This window comes from Pogona vitticeps, chromosome 1 (genome assembly GCF_051106095.1).
Source record: "Pogona vitticeps strain Pit_001003342236 chromosome 1, PviZW2.1, whole genome shotgun sequence".
Classification (NCBI taxonomy): Eukaryota; Metazoa; Chordata; class Lepidosauria; order Squamata; family Agamidae; genus Pogona; species Pogona vitticeps.
The window spans coordinates 208,053,062-208,058,955 of NC_135783.1; positions in this window are offsets into that span (position 1 = coordinate 208,053,062).

Below are 5,894 nucleotides of genomic sequence, written 5' to 3' on the forward strand. Positions count from 1 at the left end.
ACATCAGTGCTGTATGTAACAATTGGTTCACATGAGTTTGTTCAGTCCTACAGGGCCAACCCTAAGGCCAATTATTTCTGCATTAATAGAAGTATAATCTCCAAATCCGGCGAAGTACTTAGCCCCCTCTATTCAGTACTGGTTAGGCCTCTTCTCGAGTACTGTGTCCTATTCTGGACACCACACTTTTAGAGGGATGCCAACAAACTGGAGCAAATTCAGAGGAGGGCAACAAGGATGATCTGGGGACTGGAAACCAAGCCCTATGAGGAAAGACTGGAAGAACTGGGCATGTTTAGCCTTGAGAAAATAAAACTGAGGGGAGATATGATAGCACTTTTTAAAAACTTGAAAGATTGTCAGACAAAGGAGGGGCAGAATCTAGTCTCATTCATCCCAGAGTGCAGGACATGTAATAATAGGCTCAAGTTACCAGAAGCCAGATCTTGGCTGAATATCAGAAAAAAACTTCCTGACTAAAGCAGTACAACAATGGAACCAATTACCTCAGGAGATGGTGAATGCTCCAACGCTGGAGGCATTCAAGAGAAAATTGGACAACCATCTGTCAGATCTACTTTGATTTGGATTCCTGCACTGAACAGGAGGCTGAACTCAGCTTTATAGGCTCCTTCCAATTATACTATAATTCTATGATTATCTTAAATGTAGCAATGTCAGTTTCCAGACATTGTGTATGCTGGTAAAACATCTCTACTACAACTCCCAACATCTCCAACCAGCATTTCCATATCGCAGTGCTTCAAATCCAGGAAACATATTATACACCTTAATATGAATTTTCCCATACTATGCAAATGAAGCACATTACTTGTTGTACTGATTTTCTACCACTATGCTTCAGGACTGGCATTCTGGTATACTTGGCATACATAATAACTATTGAACTGAGAGAACCAGTATAGAGCAAGGGGTAATGTTGGCCTTGGAACAGAGAGAGCCAAATTCAAATCCAAGCTTTGTCACAAAGCTTACTTGGCATCTGTAGCCAACCTCTCACTCAAAAGCCTACCTTACATGATTGTTCTTGGCGTAAAATGGGGGAAAGAGCAGAAATGTGCCATTTGGAATTTTGGGGCTACAAAACCCATAATTTGTCATTCTGAGAGTTCCACCTTAGAGACAGACCCCTACAGAAAGCTAAATGTTGCTCACCGGGGAGGAAAATAAGCTTTTCCATGGCTAGCTGGAAGCTTCTTTCTGAATAGGAAGCTTAGCTAGGTCACAAACCTTTAAGCTTAGGGTGTTCTCAGGTGGAAATCTCAGAATAGAGAGTTATGAGACTTGTAGTTCACAAGTTCCAAATGATTTATTCTTAGAAAAGAGAACTTTGTAAATCAGCAACGTATGCTGCTGGTGCATATAGATAAAGAAAGAATTGTGTTTTCCCATACACATGGGTTTACAAGGGTATTCTCATGAGATGTCTACTTTGTTTGCCCTCAACTCTTATTGATGACACACTCTTCCCAAATTTCCTGATATAGATCTTGTGAAGCAAGTAAGCTGGGAAGAACAAGTGCTTGTGGCAATTCAGTGCAGTGAAGGACTGCGACAGGTTCTTTCCCTCCTCTCACACACATTTTCATTGAAAACAAATCCTTGAGTTATCCGAAGTGTAAGGTTAGCTCCCCCTTCACGAATTGCTGCCTTGTCGTGGAGAAGGGGCTTGAGTAATTCAGAGAAGCTATGGGCTATGCTGTGCAGGGACACCCAAGACGGGCAGGTCATAGTGGAGAGTTCTGACTAAACACGATCCACCTGGAGCAGGAACTGGCAATGCCACTCCAGTATCTTTGCCAAGAAAACTCAAAGGACAGAAACAAAAGGCTGAAAGATATGACGCTGTAAGATCAGCCCCTCAGGTCGGAAGGCATCCAACATGCTACTGAGGAAGAGCGGAGGACAAGTATGAGTAGCTCCAGAGCTAATGAAGTGGATGGATCAAAGCCGAAAGGACATTCGGCTGTGGATGCACCTGGAAGTGAAAGAAAAGTCTGATACTGCAAAGAAAAATACTGCATAGGAATCTGGAATGTAAGATCTATGAACCTTGGTAAATTGGATGTGGTCAACCAGGAGATAGCAAGAATAAACATTTACATCCTGGGCATCATTAAACTAAAATGGATGGGAATGTGAGAATTTAATTCAGATGATTATAATATCTACTTACAAACAGCAGAGAAGAGAAAGGAAACAAAATGCAAGGGAGATAGGGAAGGTTACAGAAAATTGAATGCAGACTCCCAAGGAATAGCAAGGAGAGACAAGAGGACCTTCTTAAATGAACAATGTAAAGAAATAGCGGAAAATAATAGAAAGGGAAAAACCAGAGATCTGTTCAAGAAAATTGGAGATGTTAAAGGAACATTTTGTGTAAAGATGGGCATGATAAAGGACAAACATGGTAGGGACCTTACAGAAGCACAAGACATCAAGAAGAGGTGGCAAGAATAGAGAGAGGAATTATACAGAAAGATCTGGATGTCCCAGACAACCCAGATAGTATGGTTGCTTACCTTGAGCCAGACATCCTGGAGAGTGAAGTCAAGTGGGCCTTAGAAAGCATGGCTAACAACAAGGTTAGTGGAGTTGATGGCATTCTAGTTGAACAATTTAAAATCTTAAAAGATGAGGCAGTTAAGGTGCTACACTTCATATGCCAGCAAGTTTGGAAAACTCAGCAGTGGCCAGACGACTGGAAAAGATCAGTCTATATCCCAATCCCAAAGAAGGGCAGTGCCAAAGAATGCTCCAACTACCGTACAATTGCACTCATTTCACATGCTAGCAGAATTATGCTCAAAATCCCACAAGCTAGGCTTCAGCAGTATGTGGACCGAGAACTCCCAGAAGTACAAGCTGGATTGCGAAGAGGCAGGGGAACTAGAGACCAAATTGCTAACATGCGCTGGATTGTGGAGAAAGCCAGAGAGTTCCAGAAAAATATCTACTTCTGCTTCATTGACTATGCGAAAGCCTTTGACTGTGTGGACCACAACAAACTAAGGCAAGTTCTTAAAGAAATGGGAGTGCCTGACCACCTTATCTACCTCCTGAGAAATCTATATGTGGGACAGGAAGCAACAGTTAGAACTGGATATGGAACAATTGATTGGTTCAAAATTGGGAAAGGAGTACGACAAGGCTGTATATTGTCCCCCGGCTTATTTAATTTATATGCAGAATACATCATGCAGAAGGCTGGACTGGAGGAATCCCAAGCCGGAATTAAGATTGCCGGAAGAAATATCAACAACCTCCGATATGCAGATGATACCACTTTGATGGCAGAAAGTGAGGAGGAACTAAAGAACCTTGTAATGAGGGTGAAAGAGGAGAGTGCAAAAAACAGTCTTAAACTCAACATCAAAAAAAACCTAAGATCATGGCCACTGGCCCCACCACGTCCTGGCAAATAGAAGGGGAAGATATGGAGGCAGTGACAGATTTTACCTTCTTGGGCTCCATAATCACTGCAGATGGAGACAGCAGCCCCGAAATTAAAAGACGCCTGCTTCTTGGGAGGAAAGCGATGACAAACCTTGACAGCATCTTAAAAAGCAGAGATATCACCTTGCCAACAAAAGTCCGAATAGTCAAAGCTGTGGTTTTTCCTGTAGTGATGTATGCAAGTGAGAGCTGGACCATAAAGAATGCAGACCGCCGAAGAATTAATGCCTTTGAATTTTGGTGCTGGAGGAGGCTCTTGAAAGTCCCCTGGACTGCAAGGAGAACAAACCTATCAATTCTAAAGGAAATCAACCCTGAGTGCTCACTGGAAGGACAGATCCTGAAGCTGAGGCTCCAATACTTTGGCCATCTCATGAGAAGAGAGGACTCCCTGGAAAAGACCTTAATGTTGGGAAAGTGTGAAGGCAAGAGGAGAAGGGGACGACCGAGGATGAGATGGCTGGACAGTGTCTGCGAAGCAACCAACATGAATTTGACACAACTCCGGGAGGCAGTAGAAGATAGGATGGCCTGGCGTGCTCTGGTCCATGGGGTCACGAAGAGTCGGACACGACTAAATGACTAAACGAACGAATGAAAACATCACTTTGTTGGGAACCAGTGGCAATATTACTCCTTTGTCAAAATTACATGATAATGACTGATGACAAAGGTGTAGTTTAGCAAAACTACTATTGTTTTTTCCATTGTTGTTTACAAGTTACACGGGGAGGGGGTGAATCATTTGGAGGGTGTTTGGGCTATTTTTCTACTTTTTGGAGCTTTTACAAAAACAAAAAACAAAAAATCCGGAACCAGAAATATTACAAATGGATCACTCGTAATACAGTGAGTAGTGGTAACTTGAAAATTGCACCCCACACACACACAATGTGAAAAGTAACAGAACATTTTTTAAAAGGACATCACCAACTCTGCTCCCTTTCTGTACCTCCTCTCTTGGCCTAATTAGTTCCATCTGTGATACTTTGGGGTAGGACTACAGAACCTGAATGTACCTTTTGAGGGTAGGGACAGGTTCCAAATCTGTTCCATAGGCGTCTAGGAGGAAAAGGTGGCCTTCTTCTTCCTGATTGCTGAACGTAGTTCCACTTTGAAGTAAAATACTCATCAGCCACCATGTGTTAAGGCAATTCCTAAAATTAAGCTTATGACTACAGTTTCAATGAAACAGAACAGAGATTCTGTTAAGACCAGACAGCTGTAGAAGTACACTGGTCAGTGGAGCTTTGCTGAGGGATGCATGTAATGTTTCCAAGCTCTGGGTGTTAATCAGAGATAAGCTTTATGTTACAGATGGCCTGTGGTTAGAAAAGGGAACCCTAAAGGGCCCAGAACACCTGTAACAGCAGAAGCAATCCATCCCTCCTGTAATTTGCAGAGCAGCTTGCTGTGTTTCTGACAAGGTCCATTTGCAAGTATGACTGCTAGGTCATAATGGACTGCCTAAATTATGTTTCTGAAACATTAACAGATCTTTGTCTCCTAATGATGGGCTATTTGTAGAGTGTAGTTTGGCCCTCGGCTGCAAGCTCAACCACTGCTTCCGTTAATTAATTAATTAATTAATTAATTAATTAATTAATTAATTCATTCATTCATTCATTCATTCATTCATTCATTCATTCATTCTGGCCAGAACTTAACATTATTCTTTCTCGAATAAATATGTTTGTTGCTGTTGCTCAGTTTTAGGGCACTGAAACATTTCAGGAGAAGAACAAAGCTGGCCTATACATGCAGTCCAAATTTTTAAAAAGAGAAGAAAAAAAACAAATCCTAGGGCTTAAGCATTTAGGGTTTGGGCCACACCATCTGAATGTCTCCCTCCCAAGAAACTGTTGAGATTCTACGCAGGGCTTATGATTAAATTGTTGGGTTCTGGATAACAGTGTGTCAGGTTGTCGGTATTTCATCTTTTGTTGTGGCTTTTATCTGTACCCTAAATATTATAGAGGCCACTTCATGCTTAAATTGCATTCCAATCCCCAAAGCCATGTTACATATTTTCTCTTCGCAGACATCTGTACTAGCATGCTCTCACTTTCTGCTACCTAACCTCTTTCTTCTCGGCTGCTCTATGTTTTTACATCTCTCAAGAGGGGTTAATTCTTTACAGCTGCGTCCTGCTTGCCAAGAGTCTCACATGTGCAAATTATTAATCTTTTCTATTGCTACAGTAACTCCCAAGGCTTTAAACACCCCCACCTAAAGCTGGCCCCTTTCCAAGAAAACTTTGCCTTTCCTTTCTTAAAGAGATAATCTGGTCTCCTGCAGAGTTGACATTGTTAGTTAGCACAATTGTTGAGGTATCGTTCCCTGTTTCCAACGAATAATTTGCGGACTCGAATTTAATTTGAAAAATACAAAGCCGAGTGCTAGAGATAACGTTGGAG